The sequence below is a fragment of the Ceratotherium simum genome, chromosome 16 (assembly GCF_057802395.1).
Source record: "Ceratotherium simum simum isolate JZ-2026a chromosome 16, ASM5780239v1, whole genome shotgun sequence".
In the NCBI taxonomy this organism is placed as follows: domain Eukaryota; kingdom Metazoa; phylum Chordata; class Mammalia; order Perissodactyla; family Rhinocerotidae; genus Ceratotherium; species Ceratotherium simum.
In genome coordinates this window covers 54753603-54774084 of record NC_141915.1, presented here as the reverse complement: position 1 = coordinate 54774084, position 20482 = coordinate 54753603, and the positions used below count along the sequence as shown (strand labels likewise).

Here is a 20482-nt window from a genome sequence, read left to right as displayed (position 1 = left end):
AATTAATCACAGTTGCCCATGGTGGTGCCCGTTCATTGAATTCTCTCTCCTCCCTGTCTTGCCTTCTCCACCCACTGACATGCCTCTTGGTACCACCTTCCAGGTAAGCTACCTGCACCCGAGTCCTTGTCTCAGGGTCTCCTTTGGAGGGAACCCACCCTGAGACCAGAGAGGAGAGCAACGCCATCTGTGGATTTCATGTAACTTTGTTGTGCTTTTGCATACTTCTGACAAAAGGATGACTTTTGTCCCAGAGTTGGAGCTGGAGCAGGCTTTTCTCCTTCTAGATGAGCCAACCTTTAGCTGGAGACAGAAGCTCATGCATAAGAGACAAAACAAACTTCAAGCTTCGACCTCACTTCTGTTTTGCAGCCCAGTGTGAAAGAGGAGGGATCCTTCCCCACATGTCTAAGGGCTACATTTTCTCAGACTCTGGACACGCTTCCAGCACGCTGACGTCAGAGCTGGGGAGGGGATGTGGGCAGTGAGAGGAGGGGGGAGCTAGGTGTGGGGGAGGAAAAACTTCCTTCTCCCCTCTTTGGTTCTAAAGTTGGAACTGAGAATTAAACTAACATAATACAGATTAACAGGAGAAAGGCATACAAATTTTATTTAGTATTTTTACATGTACACGGGAGTCTTCATGAGGAAAATGAAGACCCAGAGAAGCAATTAGGGCCAAAAGCTTATATAGCTCTTGAAACAAAGAATGATAAACTGAGGGGATGGACAAGGCATAGGGGCTTGGGCTGGGTGTAGTAAATTGTGGGGCAGTGACTAGGGAATAAATATACGGGGGAAACTAGCAGAAGATGAGGATTATTGCAGCAGATTTGCTTGTACGGGTCCATTTCGTCATCAATCCCAGTCTCCTGTGATAAGAATGTTCTCCTCTTCCCGGTACAGGGAGGACGCCTTTCTCACAGGAAATGTTACGACCTGCTGTCAGGAAGAAAGAGGGGGATCAGAGGGCCCTTCCTGCATCTGCCGTTTCTCAAGCGCTTCAGCTCAAAATAATATGACAAAGTGGTACCTTTTGGGGTGGTATGTTCTGACCCCCTTCACAAGCATTTTGTTGACAGAAGAGCCCCCCAGAAAGCTGGATCCTTTCTTAGACGGCCAGAGGAGGGACAGCACTTAGCTCAATAGAACCCAATGGGGGCCCCAGAGAGAGAGAGCCCCTGTTGAAAGGACCAACAGCATCAGCCTGACGCTAAATGAGTAGCCAGAATAGCAGGGGCTAGCTTCACCACCACACCCTGGACCTGCAGTTCTCCAGGCAAAAGTCACCCACCAGGCCATCCCAAACAGATCGCTAAAAGCCTTTTACATATCACATTGCAAAGAGAGCACCAGTCCACGCATTCAAATTGCTGCATTATCGTTGAATAGCATTAGGCAGCCAATTGCCAAAGCCTGCAGGCCTGATCCACTCTACTGCATGGTCTGGGCAACAAGAATATCTTGTTCTCAAGTGACTTTTGCTTAGGAAGCCCTACCTCCAGCCAGGAGGTTTCTTGCAGAAACTTTGTTCCGAGACCTGAACCTGGATTACAATTATATAGTCTGTCCAGCCCCAGCCAGCATCTCCCATGACTCCGTAGGAGTGCTGGGAATTTTGTGGTCTAAGGGATTTCTTCCAGGCTGTGTTCGTTCCCAGGTGCCTCTGGGCACCCTAAGCTGTAACCAGTCTGCTTTATTTCCCCCTCATTCACCATCCTCCCCGCCAGACTCCCTTTCCAGCCCTCCACCCCCATTCCGGCTGTTAGGGAACCTAAACTTCCTTTTACTTTACGATGCAGAGCAAGTCAATATTTCTTTGTCTCAATCTTCTCCCATCTAGACATACCCAGGGGCCAACAGGCCCATTAAGGTGTTTTCCCAAACAAAAGCACGGAGTAAATCTCCCATCCATGGCTGCCTGCCGCCTGTGAGTAAAAGGCTCGCAATGTAGCCAGCTTTTAAAGTAACAGTTTCTGGTCTCCTCGCTAGCTACCTGCAAAGCACTTACTAGCTGCCTGGCACAGAGTTAGCCCTCTGCGCTCGGGAGCTATCAGTAAGATGAGCAGGTGGGGGTGCGGCTAACGAGATGCTGGCATACTGCAGGAAGGGGGAGATGGGGGCGTGGGGTTCTGGCAGGTGAGGGGGCCCCTGACAGCAGCCGTGGAAGACCCAGGGGCGCAGCTGGAGTGAACACAGACAGGGGGAGCACCGGGGGTACTTGTCCGACAGACGCAGGGCCTCTGTGCGGTGGGCGGGAGGTGGTGGGTGGATTCCCGGAGCCCAGTTCCTCTTTTCTTTTGCTTAGCGGAATCCAGCTGGCCTGAGAGAATCTCACAGCTTGCCAGGAAGGACTTCTCTGAAGCCAAAGGCACATCTTGGAGACCACTGGTCCACCTGCCCAGGCCAAGAGCAGCTGCTTTGGAATAAGGAGTAAGAAGAGGCCTGGGTGACTTTGGGCAGGTCACCTCCCTTTCCCTGTCCTCTCAGTGGCCTGGAGCTCCTGGCCTGAGGAACTGAACATCTGGGAAGGTGGGAAAGGAAGCTGAGCTGGAAACCACCCTGGAGAGAAGCCGACAGCCCAGCGCAGCCCCTTGCAGGACCCAGGCCCCCAATGGGGCCCAGAGCATCTGCTGCCTAATTGTGGTAGGCGGGGCGGGCCCAGCAGGGAGGGGTAGGGCGGAGGGCCCGGTACACGGGGGTCCAGGAATCTGGCCGCCTCTTAAATGAGGAAGTAATTCAGTTAGTGCGGATTTCCCCATCAGCAGCTTTTATTAAACGCAGGAGCAGCGCTGTTAGCGACGAGGAGAGAAGCTCTCGGAACGGTGGGGATGGCAGGGGGAAGCACGCGGAGCGAGGCAAGTTGTTAAGCAGATTAGGAGGGGGGAGCATGAGGAAAACAAAGAAAAGAGAAAAAACAAAATGGGCCGCAGAGAGGGAAATCAAGCACAAAGCAGCCCAGATGAGGCGAAGGCAGGGGGCCTCAGTCGGCCTGCCGCCTCTATTGTGTTCTGCACAGGCTAATCAGGAGCCAGTACAATCCCGCTCATCGGAGAGGCCTTCCCGGTCCCCACGACTCCGAGCAGAGCCGGAGGAGCACAATAGCCACGATGAAATAAATAATAACACAGGCAGGCTCAGGCGTGCAGGCTCCCAGACGAGCGGTCAAATGATGCGCTCGGCTGTGGTGGCCACTGAGGCAGAGCAGGGCCTGCCGGGAGCCCAGGGGCGGCTGCTCTGGGCTGGGGTGCAGGGTGAGGGCTGCTGTAACAAAACAAAACAAAACAACATTTATTGTGCAGTTTTAAGTACTTTTGTCTGTATCAACTCTCAGTGATCCTATTGAGGTATTACCATCCCTATTTTATAGATGAGGAAACTGAGTCTTGGACAGGTTAGTTCAGGACTTAGTAAACTATGGCCTATGGGCCTGTGGGAGATCAAGATTTGGCCACCCTGAAATCTCTTTACCTTGACTGTTTTCTCTGATGGACATTTGACCTCCCTCACTAACTGCCTAAAGAATTTGACATAGTAACTCCTTCCTGGAACAGATCTTCTATCTGATGGCTGTAATATAATGTAAAATAGATGTTAGAATAGAAAAGGCACCAACAAGCCCATCTTATCAGAAGTTCTGTCTCTGGCCACATTCTTTGGATGGCCCTGCAAGGCGTTGCCAGACAGACATTTACATTTATAAGGGAAATCTCCATTTGTAAAGGTATCTCCCTCTCTGTATTGGGAAAAGGGGGGATGACCTCATTTCTAGAAACTTATCAATGTGGAAGGTGAGGCCTTAAATCTGCATAATAACCTTACTCTTGTTTACTGTGCTTTAGTGGTAATCTCCTGTAACTGACTCCCCCAACCCCCAACATCCTCCTTTGTCATTGGCTGAACATGATATTTAAGACGAGAATTTCTGCTATTGTGTTGAGAAACGCAGTGTCCCTGCTTTCTCCCATGTATACATGTTATTAAACTTGGTATTATTTTCTCCTGCTAACCTGTCTTGTTAATTATTTGGCCAGCCATAAGAACCTTAAGGAAAAGGGCAGAGGGAGATTCTCCTTCTTCCCCCAACAGGCCAAATACAGCCCACTTCCTGTTTGTGTAGATAAAGTTTTATTGGAACGCAGCCACACCTATTTGCTTACGTATCACCTATGGCTGCCTTCTACAAGGGCAGAGTTGAGTAGCAGCAATAGAGACCATGTGGCCCACAAGGCTCAAATATTTACTCTCAAGCCCTTTACAGAAAATGTTTGCTGACCCCTGGGTTAAATGGCCTGTTCAAAGTTACAGAAGCAGAAAGAGACAGAGCTGTCGTTTCAATCCAGCTTTGTTCCTGAAGCTCTTTAGCAAGGAAGGGCCTTAAAAGCCTCCAAATGGGAGGGGGTGCAGTGGCGTGGGGAGCACAGTGTGATCGGGGAGGGAGTCTATTCCAGCTCGACACTGGGTGGTGAGGGGCAGAGGCAAAGGACCCAGCCAATTGGGGGTTTCCAGGGAAGCATCGTTCTTCGTAATCCATTCATCAATGACCTTGTCTGCCAGGACTCAGCCTTTCTTGGCTCGAGGAAGAAGGACCAAGATCTCAGCTTCTGCCACAACCCCCCCCTGGAGCCTGGAGTGGGTCCAGTGAGCCTTGGGCCAGCCCAGCCAAGCTGGCGCTGACCCAGGCCTGCAGGTTTCCCTTTGTCCTCATCTACCCCTCTTTTAGCCCAATCGATGTCCTCTGGACTGGAATTTGCCTTGGGCTTTTCTGCCCAGGCCAGCCTGGCTGCATAATTAATACTCAGCTGAAACTGGAGGGGGGCGTGTGTGACCAACGGTGGATAGCATAATGCCCCCCTCCAGCCTTGAGTGATAGGAAGGGCTCTCCGTCTATATCACTGCTCCTGCTGATGGTAATCACATCAGAGGAGCTTGAAACCCAGGAAATGCAGTGAGTCCATCTGGAAAACTGCGGGCTGAGGCATCTCCCAGGTGGAGAACACCTGCCTTCCTGAAACATACAGTCTGGCAAAAGGGATGGGGGCGTGGGAATCAGCTCAGAAAACCTCTCCAGTGTGCTGGGACAGCCTGGTCAGTCCATTCTATACGTGGCTGTTAATGATGGTAGTGTGTACTGTGAATCACTGTAAGCCGTGATGCTCGTGACCATGCCATTCATTCAGGAAGCACTGATTGAGCACCTGCCGTGTGTCCAACACTATTCTGGGCTCGTAGGAAACAGTGATGAGCAAACAAGTCCCTGACTCTGAAACTTCCCTTTCAGAGACAGACACCAAAAATCCTACCCAATCCAATTAATTAGTGAGTGATCTAATTGCAGGATGCAGAAGTGTTTATGAAGAACCAGGCAGGGAAGGGCTAGAGCCGAGACCTGAGTGAAGCGAGGCAGTGAGTCTTGTGAAAATGTAGGGAAAGGTGTTCCAGGCAGAGGGAACAGCCAATGCGAAGGCCGCAAGGTTGGGAAGAGATTGGTGTAATTGAGGAATAGTAGAAGCCCCATGTGCTGGAGCAAAGTCGGCCGTGTGGAGGGCAGTGGAAGATGAGGTGGAGAGGTCGGCAGGGGACAGGTCACACAGGGTGTGGAGGCCATGGGGAGGACTTGGGCTGTCACTGAGTGAGGGGGAAGCCCCTGGAGGAGGGGCATAGGGCTTGAGAGTGGAGGCAGGTCTGGAGGAGTTTTTCTACAAAGAGGAGCAGAGAGATGTGGTACTAGCCAGAGCCGGCAGGGACCCAGGAAGTTACTGTGTTTTCTTTTTGAAAATGGCGCTCTTAGCTCATGTTTGTGCTGGTGGAAATGACCCAGGGGAGGGAGATGATGATATTGCAACAGGGGGCTGACTGTAGCAGCAGCCCTGGGCGGACAAGAGAGCAGGGGATAGTCAGGGCACAAGCAGTATCTGTGGTTCCTGTTTGCATCCTTAAAACATCCCCACACACCCAGGTTTTTCTGGAATGATTCCCAATTAGGCCTATTTCCTGATGTAATTAAAAATAACTCTCATAACCATCCCAGTTGGACAATGAATTATGTGGTCATCCACCTATGAGGTGGGCACTATTTTTATCCCCATTTTACACGTGAAGACACTGAGGCTGAGGGAAAGGAAGTCACAGGCCAGAGGTTGAACAGCCCATGCATAAAACTAGGTCAGTGACTCCAAGCTCTGGACCCCTGAACCCGTGTGGGTAACGGTTTGGTCCTGAGCACAACAGCAGACAGCAGGGAGCAGAAGATGAACCGCTCTAGGTGTGTCTGGATCCCTGAAGGGATCAGGCTAATGGTGGGCAGGGGGTCGGGGTGTCAGCATCTCCCCTGAAATCACACCTAGCATAGGGCCCGTCTGCCTTCCTGGGGCAGGAGCAATAGAAGACGTAATCTGCTCACAGAGAGGTCACTACATGTTTGGCGCTCTTCTGCGGTTGCCACATTTCCAGCTTTAGCCTGTCTTGTCTGATGCCTGCAGCTGTTACATCTCACTCGTCTTACCGTGACAGTGTTTCAGAGTTCAAAGTGAACGAGGAAAGGGTCAAGGTCATGGGAAACTGATCATAGACCCATAGGTGCTGCTATGATCCTCCTCCCGCACCTGGAGTGAGCATAGCTAATACAGCACGGCATTCTTTACAGCTTACTGAGGAATGTGGCTCAGCATCCTTCTCAACACAGTGCCCCGTCACTCCCCTGTCACTCATAAAGGATCAGTCAGATTTGGTCTCCAAAAGAAACCTCTTGGCCGTATCTTAGGCAAAGTTCTCCCCCTAGGTAGAGAGATAGAGTAAATGATCTCTAACGGTGCGAGCCTAGGATTTTTCTATGGTCCTTATCCATGTGCGTTCATGCCTTCCATTCCAGATCAGGGACAGCAGGGAACACAGCAGAGGAACAGGCTCGGATTGCACACGTTTTTCTGTCCCCTTAGGAAGATGCCTATTTTGCTATGAAAATCAGCCATCATGGCAGCTTTTATTTTGACCCCAGACCAGCTCCTTTCTTCTTCCTAAGATTTTCTAAGTAGACTGTTACCTCTTTTCTCTCTTCTTCTCCCCTGTAACTATTCCTAGACCTATAGATCACAGATGGAGGCCTGGGTATGTGGTCAGATGGCTTCCAGCAAACTGGTGATGCAAACTCTGTGATGATATCAACCAACGACCTCAGTTATATTTACTTGTAAAAATCAATGGAACAAGTGAAAGAAAAAAATGTGGTTAATTCTTTTTAAGTGTAAACTATATTTACCGGATCTTTAGTAGCTATCAGTGCTGTTTGTTGACTACCTGATATATGTCAGGTATGAAATGTGTCAGGCTGTGCCAAGTTCTTGAAATACTCTGCATCCATGACTTCATGCAATCTTCACAAAAATTCTTGCAGCCTAGTGACTATCATCTCCATCGTACAAATGAGCACGTGTCCAAAGTTCCACATCTAGTAAGAGGAGAGCCCTATGTTCTGATTCTCTCTACCCCTCCTCTGCTTTAGAATTTCCTGAGATGCACAGGAGTCCAGCAGACCCCACGAATTGAATTATCACCTGGCTCCCTGGATGGCACCAGCCACCCATGGGGACATGGGGGAAGTGAAGGCAATGCTTCAGTTCAGGAGGTGAGGAGGGAGGACCCCACCTCCAGGAGCACCAAGAGCAAGGGCCCAAGAATAGGAAGCGCAGATGCTGAAGGCAACGAGATGTCAGGGCTGCAGTCAAAGGGCAGATCTGGGGCTGTTGGGGGAAGGAGAGGGTCTCACCTGTGCAAGGTGAATTAGGGACCCAGATGAGGTCTGGAGCGGTGGTCTGGAAGCCAGCCCACAAGCCCACAGGACTCTGAACACAACAATCCAAGGACTAGCACTTGCATTGACCTTGCTTCTAGATCCTCCCTCAAACCTTGATTAGTAGGAGGACAAGGCCTCTGCATTCCTAGTTCCCTGCAGATGACACTGTGTCCAGGAGAGGTGACTTAGCCAAGGTCATACAGCTGGTAAGTGACAGAGTTGGATCAGGGGGGTCGGATTCCAAGTCCAACACCCCCCATTCATGACCCCCGTGCAGAGAGCAGGTTATTTATCCTCATGGATCGTCCGTGGAAGGCCTTACCCTTTCAGCTCCCAACCAGCATTCCAGCTTGGCTCGAACTCCATACAGCTCCACCTCGCCTCTGAAGAGAGAGCAGAGTCACTTGATGGATTATTATTTTTATTATGAAATGATTCATACATTCAAAAAGGATGGGCAATGTGTATGTAAGTTATAAAAATTAATAAAATGAATTCCCACAAACCCAGCTTATGAAACAGAATATGACAGTAGCTTGGAGATACCTGGTGCCTGTCCCCTTGGGGATTCTCCCCAGGGCATAAGCCTGTGCTGACCTCTGAGTACACCAGTCTCTCCCTCTTCTATATAGTTCTACCACACACGTTTGCATTCCTAACAATATATTGTTCAGTTTTCCATGTTTTTTAATTCAATACAAATGGAATCATAGCTGACACTTATGCAGGCTTCCTATGTGTTCATTGACACCTCACAGGTACCATTATAATTATGCCCATTTTTCAGATGAGCACATTGAGGCCCAGGGAATGTAATGGACACACCCAAGGTCCCACAGCGGGACCTTGGATTTGAACCCAAGCAGGCAGGCTCCACTTCAGCACTGTTACTATGATATGGTGTGACGCTAGGCTGAAGACACTGCTCCGTCTATCGACGCCTGTAGCTGCCCTTCAGTCGTTTTCACACTGCACAGCGGCAAGCCTGAGGGACCGTGGGTTGGGACACCGAGTGCAGCGCACACAAGCGGCACTGCTGGAGGCCTGCCCAACTGCTGTGGACTCTCTCTACCCCACCCCCACTGGTCATCCTGTTCTTACTAGCAGAGATCTCTTATTTTTGTTTTTGTTTTGTGTGGAAGATCAGCCCTGAGCTAACATCCGTGCCAGTCCTCCTCTTTTTGCTGAGGAAGATTGGCCCTGGGCTAACATCCGTGCCCATCTTCCTCCACTTTATATGGGACGCGGCCACAGCATGGCCTGACAAGTGGCGCGTCAGCGCGCCCAGGATCCCAACCTGTGAACCCGAGGCTGCCGCAGCAGAGCGTGCACACTTAACCACTCCCGCCACCTGGCCGGCCTGCAGAGAGCTGTTTTGATCAGCGTGTTCAGGGACGGTCAGCCCTGCCCACTCGCCCAGAGCCCCCAGGGTGGGGCGTAATTATGTTGGGGTAAAGCCTATCCGATTCCCTCCACCGGTGCTTGGTTAAGGCAGGGATGTGGGACCAAGAGGATGTGAGCTAGGGGGCTTTGGGGAAGGATTTCCTCCAAAAGGTTCCCATGGAGAAGCCTGGCAAATGCTACCTTCCACGGTGATCCAGGTTCACAGCATCGGCAATAAGTGGTGTGATATCGGTGCCCCCTGATACCATGTGACGAGAAGGCCACTTCACCTCTGTGGTCTTCTTCCTCAAGACTTCCCCATAATGCCAGTCTAACCATGAGAAAAACATCAGACTCGCCCAAATGCGGTACATTCTACACAATACCTGACCCGCTCTTCTTAAAACTATCAAGGTCATCAAAAACAGGGAAAGATGGAGAAGCTGTCACAGACCCGAGGAGAGTGAGGACACACGGTGACTAACAGCAATGCAGTGTTTCCCTTGGGACCTTGGATCAGAAAAATTAGTGAGACCCGAATAAAATCAGCAGTTTAGTTAATAATAGGGAAAACTGGGTGACGAGTATACAGGAACTCCCTGTGCTGGCTTTGCCCCTTTTCAGTAAGTCTAGATTTATGCTCAACTAAAAAATTTATTTTTAAAAAAAAGGAAGGGGGAAGAAAAGATGCACAGAAGGAAGGTTCTTCCTCTTTGCAAGACCTTATCCTGAGTGTGAGAACTGCAGGCCGTCTTGATCCCATGAAGGGTGACATCAGTCACCTGCTAAGGGTGACAGGGTGGTTGGTGGGAGGAGAGAGCACCTGATAATATTGTCAAGACTCTGAATTATCCAATTTTGCAACCACACCCACCCCCAGAGTTTTATGTGAGATAATAAACCATTGTTGTTAAAGTACTCTAAAGGTTGAGGGGGTTTATTTTTTTTCCTGTTACTTGCAGCCGAAAGCATCCTTCCTGGTCCATTTCAAGGCTCAGGCTTGTCACCAGGGGCTCAAGTGGGTCTGGACCAACCTGTTACCTGTTACTTGCCTGTGCTGCCCTCCCTTGGTCACAGGTTGTGTTGCCCAGGGCCCAGGCACCCTCGTGCCCGTCAGTCCCGTGTGGGGCTCCAGCTTAATTAATCTTGTGTCGAGCACGGGTGCCAGAGGGATCCCGGGGGCGCCTGGGAGATGATTGTGCTGGAGCAAAACAAAAGGGAGCCACTAGACTGTGACAGCTGATATTAAAATGACTACAACTCACATCATACCCTGAGTCAGTGCATTATATTCCTAATAAATAATGGGTTACTGCAGGTTAAGTGTCTGCCACCGCATTCCAATTGTTGATATTTAATTAGCTCTAAAATTAAAGCATTCTTTTATTGCCACACTGCTAGGACAACTTTCTCCCTAATTGATTGAGATTAAAGTGTCTCCCAAAGATCCCAGCATCCCTTTGTCAGCCCAAAGTGTGAGAGGATTTTAATGAAAACATTTGACATTTCAAAGAGTGACATAAATATCTTTAAATTAAGCAAAAGACGATGTTTTTGTTATATTTTGATGGGTGAGAAGTGTTTTTTAATAGGGATGGGGTTTTATGAGTGGGACGTTGGCTAAGGGACGATTCAAGTTGGCTGACTAGGTGATGGAAGGGGTCAGCTATCTTTTATTCGGGAGATGGTTGACTTGGAGCTGCTTTCCGGGTTTGGGACGTATGGACAGGAGGCAGCAAGGAGTGGAGCTTCCTCAAGGCCCCTCTGCTTGCCTGGAGTGGGGGAAGGATTGTATTAGACAGAAGACTGGTTTTGGGGCCAATGTGGGTTTGAACCCAGCTCTGTCACTTACAAGTTGAATGACCTTCAGAGAGTTACTCGGTCCTCCGAATTTCAGTTTCCTAATCCTCAAATAGGGACAATAACACCTATTTCTCAGGGCCAGCCTGAGAATAAACTGAGATCATGTTGGCAAAAGAACGGAGCCTGGACCATAGCAGCTGCCCAATAAATGGCAGCTGTTATTAGCCGCTTTATGAAGTTCTGAAATTACATCTGAAGATGACTTAACTGACCATTTACGAGTAGGGCAGAGTGAGGCTCTCAGCTGGCCTTTGAGAGTTAAGCTTACTACTCCACCCAACTCCAGACCTCTCCACCTTGGTGACATCTTGGGAAGGCATAAGGGACCCCTAACCTGGCTCAGCAGATGGTTTGACCAACCCCTCTGCCTAAACCTCCTTTGCTGCTCTCCATTTAAGCTTCTTTGAGCCAGATGCTCCTGGCTCTCCTCTCTGACTTAGATCCAGCCCAAATCTAGAACACTAATGTATATGCCACCTCTTTTCCAGTTGACTGCCTTGCAGTAGTTACCTATTGCTGTGTAACAAATTACCACAAAATTGAGTGATTTAGACAACACAGATTCATTATCTCACAGTCTCTGTAGGTCAGGAATCTGGGCATGGCTTAACTGTGTCCTCTGCTTCAAGGTCTTTCACAAACTGAAATCAAGGTGTTGGCCAAGGCTGAGGTCTCATCTGAAGGCTCAACTGGGGAAAGATCCACATCCAAGCTCACATGACCACAGACTGGAAACTAAAACCTGAATCTCAACCTCGATAGCACCATGGTATAAAGAAGCAGCTAACCAAGGAGGGTCTAAGTCCACAACAGAAGTTTGTGTATTGCCCCCTGCCTCATCTCAACCTCTGACCTCATCCCGCCTCCTGATTTCAGTTTTTCCCTCAGACTTCTTAGTCCTGCAAGGATCTGAATGACCAAATCCTTGTGACAAGGATTATTCAAAACCAGGTGAGCGGTGCAGGCTGATTTCATTCATTTGGAAGGGATCTTAAAGAATTAATTCCCTTCCCAACTATGGCTGGAGCCATCTCTACAAATGGTTGTGCCACCTCCCCTGGTAGTCCATTCCACCCAAAGAAGTCTCCAGAGGTTTGTAAGTTTCTTCCTTAATAGAGTCAAATCTGTCTCCTTGTTGCTTTCACCAATGAGTCTCTTTGGGCCACTTTACCCTTGTGATTGTCCTAAGTGCCATTTGTCCAATATTCTGCTCCTGCTCTGCTTCACACACATGGTAGAGTGGCACTGACTGGCCCTTCTGGTTGGATAGAACCATGTGACCACTTCTGACCAATGAGTTGTGTCACTTCAGGGTTGAGCATTTATTTGCTAGTGCCAGACCCACTACTGCTCTCTTTTCCCTCTGCCATGGTGATCAGCAAAGTTCCTGGTGATGGCTGCTCCATCAGCCTGGATTCTAGAGCAAGGACGATGACAATGCAGGGGCAGAGCCCTCGAGGAAATATAGCAAAAATTAAAAATAGTCTTTGAATATTTGTGCGAATGAGATTTTGTTAAGTTGATTGTTATTGGAGCCTCGCCTATCCCATCCTAACTAATATACTGCCTCCTCGGTACCACCTTTCAGTTTAGTCGTCCCGGTCATTGAGGAAAGGGCAAGTTGGATAAACAATGGGCACACTGGCCTGTTTCCTTGCAAGGCTGCAGATGTTTGCTCCATTGGCAGTTGCTGGCTGCAGATGCACAGCATGAAGGCGGTGGGAAGCCAGAGGTAACAAGCTGCAAACCTGTATAATCCCATTTTCCACTGAATGTGGCATGAAACCTGCCGAGATCCTCACCACAAAGAACATAACCTCCTGGAGACTGCACACACACTGCAGATCTGACTCGGGCCCCACACGGGGGTCAAGTCTCCTCTACAGCTGCACTTTGACTCTCCTCCAGCACGTCCTGAATTTTAGGGAGAGAAATTCTGTACCTGTGCGCATCATGCTGTTCTCTGCTCACAGCAGGATCAGCATATTCAGCAGTGGAAAACAATTCCTGGCTCCGGTGCGAGGGGGCTGCTTGGTAAGTTTGAGCATCATACTTCTGTTTAGTCCCTTTCCATAAGTTTTTCTTTTGGTTGAGAGGGGATATTGGACCAGATAGGATACAAAATGTATTATTTTCTGGGTTTTGGACTCTCTGCTAAAATAAATCACTTGGCTTGTGAAGTTCAAACACACTTATGAAAAATAGCAGATGCTTATTAAATTTGACAATTAGCTTCGGGAATAGAAAGCTAATCAGAAGCATGGCTCTGACAGCAATGATTTGATCCTATTTTCCTGAGGATTTCTACTGATGTTTATTAGCCACAATACACACATCCACTCACATGCACTCATGCACACACACACTCACACACACACACCAGGTCTCATGTGGCAACAGGCACTCGCAGCCTCATTCATTTCCCAGCATCTCTGCACCATCACCTTGAAGGGATGAGAGAACAAAGTCACAGAGGCTCATATCCCAGGGGAGGTCCGGCGGGAACACTCGAGATACCAATCCTCAGAGGCGTCTGCAAGCCCACAGCAATTTAAAAAAGTAAATGAGGGTCAGACTTTATCAGGGGAAGCCAGTGACAGGATCTCCACGGCCCAGAACATAAATTGTGCTCAGACTCTCGCTTCTGGAAGGCTTTCTCCCCTCTTATCCTGTCATGCAGGATTTCCATCTTCTCTCCAATCCAAACCTCAGCATCCATGCCTGGCCTGCAGACAGTCTCACCTGTTGCATTCACTTTGCAGGTAGCTTGGCTCCAGGGTGGAACAAACCTCCCAGTGCAAATTGGGAAAATCCCCAAGGTACAGTAGTTGAGGTAGAGACGCTCAGGCCCTTGTAGAAGAAGGATGGAACTTTACCTGGCCACCTCTCCCCCTCCCCTCCTCGCACAATTCATCACCATCCACAAAGGCATCTGTGCTCTAAGAATTACCACACACCTTTGAAATTTGCCAAGCTGCACCTAGGACTATGGTGACAGCAATAGAAGGAACCATTCTAACTCCAGAGCAAACTCTTGCCACCAAGTCTGTCCTAGACCAGCACAGAGATTACCCCTAAAAGATTCTTTTCCTGTACATGGGCGGCTCTGCGCTGGGAGCAAGCATGGAGCCCTCCAGGCAGGAGGGACCCCTCAGCTGTGAGCGCTGATGGCAGCCAAGTGATGGCTTTCAATTGTGCTGGCATATTCCTGCCGAGGACTGTTCTGACTGTCCATAACGGGATTTAATTGTAATGATTTGGTATTGAATTCCCCTTAACAATCAGGGGGAATGGATCCTGACTGTTTGTAAATGTGTTTGCAAGTAGTGGAATGATTAGACCTGTGTGTGCAGCTCTGCTCTTGGTGTGCCAAAAGTGGGGGCAGTCAGGATGCTGGTCAAAGGGGAGGAGGTGGGCTTTGAAGATGTGGGACCAGACCTGGCCTTCTAGGCTGTGGTGGGCGGGTGCAGAAGGCTTCTCTCTGCCCGAGGGCCTTCCCTCCACAGTCTTGCGGTAGGGCTGGGTTGTGTGAGTGTGTGTGATCAATTGTATGTGCTCATGAAGGTGGGAACTTAAGCCATGATGGTTTAGAATAATAAATATCATCAATATTTATGTGATATAATGGAGAGTAATAAATATTATAAATATTACCACTTGCTCTAAGCATTTTACATGTATGATCTAATCTAATCCTCTCAATAATCCTATGAGATAGGTAATACTATTATGCCCCTGATGAGAGAGCTGATGCTAAGTGACTTTCCTAAGGTCACCCAGGCACAAAGTAGAAGGTCTGGGATTTGAATCTAGGCCATCTGGCTCCAGAGTTCACGGCTTAACTACTATACTATACTGCTAACTGTGGAGTTTGATATGACCTGGTATGGATCACAGATGGAGAGATATATTAGTTATCTATTGCTGTGTAACAGATCACCCCAAAACATAGCAGCTTAAGACAACACACATTTATTATCTCACAGTTTCTGGGGTAGGAATCTGGGTACGTCTTAGCTGGATCCTCTGCTTCGGGGTCTCTTACAGGCCACAATCAAGGTGTTAGCCATGGATGAGGTCTCATCTGAAGGCTTGACTGGGGAAGGATTCAATTCCAAGTTCACTTCTGCGGTTGTCGGCAGGATTCAGTTCCTTGATGACTGTCGGACTGAAAGCTGAAGGTACCTGCTGGCTGTTGGCCAGAGGTTGCCCTCAGGTTTTTGTTACACCAAGAAATCCTGTGTGGTTGACCCTAGTCTCCAGCCCCTCAGAAGTCAAGCTAATATCATATGGCTCAAGGCCCAACCCCCAGCCACCACCACCACCATAAATCACATTGAAGCATAGACTATCTGTCTGGCGTAAGGCCCTCGGGTAAAAAAAGACACTCTTATCAAGCAGGACATCCCAAGGGCTTAGAGGTGACCTCTGAGGAGCTGAGGGCAGGCCAAATGTCTCTTTGGGCAAGGTTTATCTTTTATTGCACAAATACAGACTAGGTTCCTGACCTTCCCCTAATGGGGAAGACAGATCAACACATACATGCACACACAACTACCAACAACAACAACAGAAATTAACCAACAGTATAACTACATGAATGAATGCTGTGAAAGAAAGAGGCAGGGGTATCTCAGGTGCTGAGACAGAAGAGCAGAGAGACACTTCATTAATAGGGTAGAGAAGGAAGACTTTTGAGTTAAGACCTGAAAAATGAGAGTGAACTATCATGCATCATAAGAGCATTCCAGGCGGATGGAACAAGGACAAACATGTAGAGGAGACAGAGGGCTGGATGTGTTCAAGGAACAGAAAGGAAACTGATGCAGCTGGAAAAGTGAGCCAGAGGGAGAGGGGCACGCGATGGAGCTGGACAGGATCATCATGCACAGCTTTGCAGGTCACTGTAAGGAGCTGGACATTTATTCTGAGAATGAGTAAAATGAAATAAACAAAAACAAAACACATGAATCCTGCCAGCTGATTGTGTTTGATTTCCAACTCCGAGGAAAAGGGGAATGAACGAGAAGCACACAGAGCATCTAAAAGCAAACCCATCCAAAACAGTTATCATCAGGGATGCATCCTGGGGAAAGGGTCTCTTAGAGAACCAGCACAGAGGGGGAGAGAAAAGTGACAGATGGGGAGCCAAGGGACTCTCCCAAAGGCAAGAGAAAGAATCTAAGACCCACTTCTCTTTGCAGAACTGGAGAGCCCTCTGCGTATTGTGTGGGTGTTAAAGACCATCCAAGGGGCAGTCCTGCTGATGGCTGCTGTGCGGCCTGTGGTAGCAGGCAGAGGAGCACAGTGTGAATGAAATCCCAGGGACCTTCCTTGTCCTCAGGCATCCCAAGAGAGCTGATTTTGCTCTGCACACAGTTGGAAGCCTAGGATGGAAACCGGTGTGGGGGTGAGGGGGAGGAATCTAATTTCTTGAACCAATCTCTGAGATTATGTGAAATTTTGTGGTCTCATTGATTCAACTTTTCTAGATGAGTCTACAAGATGTAATGGCAAGATCTGCATGTGGGACCCCCCCAGGGCGCAGAGGACCAGGTGGAGAACCTTCGTCTGGGAGCAGCTACACCACCCGTAGCTCTCTGCGAAAGTGCCAAAGGAAGAAGGCAGCGCAGTGGCTGGAGCTCTGGTCGTTTCTCCCAGCAGCTTCCCCTCCTCTCCAGGGAATTAGCAAAGACTGCTTAGGGGGGTGGTGGCGACCCTCAAGCCTCACAGGAATTCCCACTGGCCCAGGGTGTGTGGGCGTCTTGCAGCCAAGATGCCCTGCAAAGCCAGACTCCCATATCATATCTATGCCATCCCCACTGTAGCCTGGTCTTGGGGGAAGATCTTTCTGGTTCCTTCTTCCTTCAGGGGCACAAGGATGGATCTGTGGCTGGCCATGATGGGGAAGGAAAATAAAGCAGGGTAAGGGGATAGAGAGTTAGTGGGAGGTGTGGACTGGGCATTTCAGGCTTCCGCTCCAATGTCACCTCAGCGGAGGGTCTTCCCTGCCCACCTTCTAGAAAAGAGCAGCATCCCCAAGTTGCCTCTCCTCACTCAGCCCTCCAGACCCACGCCCCATACTTCCCACCCTGCTCTGCGTCACAGCAGGCTGACAGAGGAGACTGTACCAACCAGGCCCCCTTGCCCTCAACCTTCTACTTGGGCTTGGCCAATGGAAGTCACTGCAAGGAGACCGAAGACGGGAGGAGAATCAGGTCTCTCCTTAGTGGACTGCAGGTTAGCTGAGGTACTATTCCTTTTCCAGCTCACTCCAGGTTTTGGTAACTGCTCCCTTTTCCGGCTCCTTCAGGCCTAGGAGGGGTGCCGGCTGGCTTCCCACTCTGGCTGATCCGGGGTGACTGACCCTCCCTGATTGCTTCCTCTTGACCCTGCCCACATCTTCATCCCTCTATGAAATCTCCCCTGTGATGCCAGTTCAGGACCCATCTGCTTCCTGCCTCATCCCTGACTGATGCACTCTCCTCCCACAATCTTTATCCCCCTACCCTGCTTTGTTTTCTTTGAAGCAGGGATCCTTGCCTTACATTGCATTAGATATTGATTGATCTATTTCTATAGTCTGTCTCCCCCACAAAAATCCAGGCTGTGTGAGGGCAGAAACTGTTCTGTTCCCCATGGAATCCCTGGCGCCCAGGACAGAGGGTGCATGAGCTGAACGTTTGTTGAGTGAATCACCAACGGGAGCACAAGCCCCCACTTTGTCACCCCTCTGTCCCATGGGCCTTTTGGGAACTTCCACGGAGAGCTGGGGTTCGTGGTAGGGTAAGGCTCTCAGGAACACAGGCTCTGGAGGACCTCAGAAGACGCTGGAGGCAGGGAGGGCGGGAGTTCATGGGAAGGAGAGGAATGAGGCGTTTCTTGTTATTGGAGCCACACTCACACCAGGAAGTAAAACGCTTCCACCTTTGTTAGCACGATAAGAGTAACAGTCCATTCTCCAGGCTTTTAAATCTTACTCCATCATCATTTTCCAAGAGAAGCTGCTTAGCATGGGGGACAACAGCCCTGAGGAGGGTACATCACAGCTGGTGGCTGGAGCTTCTGCCAACCCAAGACCCTAAGATGCTAAGACCAGCATCTGGCTCATGGTAAGTGCCTGTTTGTTTATTTGTTGGCTATTATTTTTATTAATTGGGAGCTTACTCTGTGTCAAGCATAACCCAGGGGGATCTCATCATCGTTGATGAGCAGATGGGGACACTGAAGCTTGGTGGGGTTAATCATCCACACCCAAGATCACACACACCTAGTTGAGGGCAGAGCTGTGACTGTAGACAGGCAGAGGGCTTCCTGGTAGCTGTCCCTGTTAACTCTCCCATGATGAGTTCCAGGCTGCACATTCGGCCTGGGGCTCAATGGAGGTGTCAGAGTTCAGCTGAAGCCCTGGGGAGGCAGAGGGGGAATGGGGCTGGGGATCCACAGGGCAGGGGACCTTTCTCCCAGGAACCGCGCAGCCCAGTGTCCACTACACCCATAGTGACCACACACTCTCTTCCCTCAGATTTAGGTCTCCTGTCTTGTCCCTTCGGGAATGACAAAATGAGGTAAGTCAGGGGACAGAGAGCAGACACAGATAAGATGGGGAAGGATGGGGGTGCGAGGCAGGGAGAGTGGCGAAGGGAGCAGGGGGACACCGCCCCAGTGCTGGGGCACACCACTCCTCCGCAGACAGCGCTATTCGTATTGATCTACCTTATTTTCAGAAGCAAATTGATCTTGGTTTTTAACAACTTATCTAGGACAGAGAAGTCTCTCAGAAGCCTTTTCATGTGGTAAACAGCCTGGGGTAGCCTGTTTGTGAGCGCTAACCCAGAGACCTCCGTCCTCTCCCAACTGCCATGGTCAGAGCCTGCAGCCCCAGCGGGGCATCCGCGCCCACAGTGCAGCGGCAGTGGGACCAGAGTGTCTGCTCCTGCTTTTGACAAACTGAGTTTCCCAGAGGGCCTCGGGCCTCACGGCTAGGGAGGGATGGGAAGTCATCCAGGACGGGCAAGGTTTGGAGATTTGGCGGAGGGTTGGGAAAACAAAGATGCCTTCCAGTGAGGCAGCGTGGGGAGGGCACGGAAGGACTGTGCCCCAGAGGTGGGTTTGATCAGACAATCCTGCAGAACAGCCTGGCCTCCTCTCTCCAGGACATTGGCCCTGGGGGAGCTGTTGGCCCCTTTGAGAAGAGCCTGTTGCTAAAAACGTCAAGATTAGTTACTTACAGAGCAGATGACGGGGGCACCTCTCTCCAGTAATTAAACGCGAGGGTACGTGCTGTAGATGGAGTGCCCCCGTGTCCCTGGGCTGAATAACCTGGGCACCTTGAACAGGGAGTCATCGGGGGGTCCTCCTGGTCCCTCCAGCGGTTGCCATGGCAGAGGGGTCGTAGGGGTGGGCTCGAGGCCCCTCGGAGAGGAAAAGCCCCAGGAGCTCTGAGACCTTGGCTCTCAGAGGGAGCAGAGGGACAAACGCTGTGTCTCTTAATAAAGGGAGGGACCTGAGAGTTATTACCCATCACAGGAGCCCAAGATGAAATTTAGCAGCCTGAGGTGGGCATTCGCCACTGATAAAAATCTATCTGCCTGCCAGCTTAAAGTGCTGCTTAAAAAGCTAATGTATAATTTAAACTGTGCGATTTGGGAATGGGCTTCCACAGAGCGACAGCCGAGCCTCTCCACTGTGGGGGAAAAGGCCCTGGAGGAAAAGGTCGCAGGAACAGGGGTAGAGGCAGGGGCTAGTTCTTTAAGAGCAGGTGACCCAGGTGTGCAGAGACCCGGCTGCATTTCAGCCAGACAGGCAGCTGGAGTGTTCTCAGTGCAGAGCTACCCTGGACTCCTGGGGAACCTCGAGTCCCCGAGGAGCAGTTGAGTGAGGGGACATCCCTGGCCTCTGCGCAGTTCTTGCCATGGGACACAACACAAGGTGTCCCCTGGGGGGAGTGCTGACTGGAGGGAAACTGCGGGCTCCGGCAGGTGGGCCCTGCTAAAAGAACTTCAGGCAGAGTCAGCCACCTCACTGCTCCTATCGTGGTGGAATAGTGTCCCCCAAATTTACGTCCACCTGGAAGCTCAGAGTGTGGCCGTAATTTGGAAATAAGGTGTCTGCAGATTAGTTAAAATGAGATCATCCTGGATTAGAGTGGGCCCTAAACCCAATGACTGGTGTCCCTATAAGGAGAGGAGGGGACACAGAGAGACATACAGAGGAGGCCACGTAAAGAAAGAGGCAAAGGTTCCAGTGACGTGTCTACAAGCCAAAGAACGCCAAGGATTGCTGGTGACCACCTAAAGTTGGAGAAAGGCCCGGAACAGACCCTCCCTCAGAGCCACTAGAAGGAGCCTGTGCTGCTGACACCTTGATTTCAGACTTCTGGCCTCCAGAACTGGGAGAGAACCAATTTCTGTTGTTTGAAGACCCCTAGTTTGTGGTTATTTG

The 20482-nt window shown here is 50.0% G+C and overlaps 1 long non-coding RNA gene across 1 annotated transcript; it reads left to right on the top strand.

The window, feature by feature from the left end:
* The first annotated feature begins 2306 nt into the window (after positions 1-2306).
* On the top strand, positions 2307-19951 carry LOC147915065 (uncharacterized). Its single transcript, XR_015554755.1, has 5 exons — positions 2307-2646; positions 16531-17288; positions 18038-18150; positions 18564-18606; positions 18802-19951. It is a non-coding gene; the product is annotated as an uncharacterized LOC147915065 (long non-coding RNA).
* Positions 19952-20482: the final 531 nt, after the last annotated feature.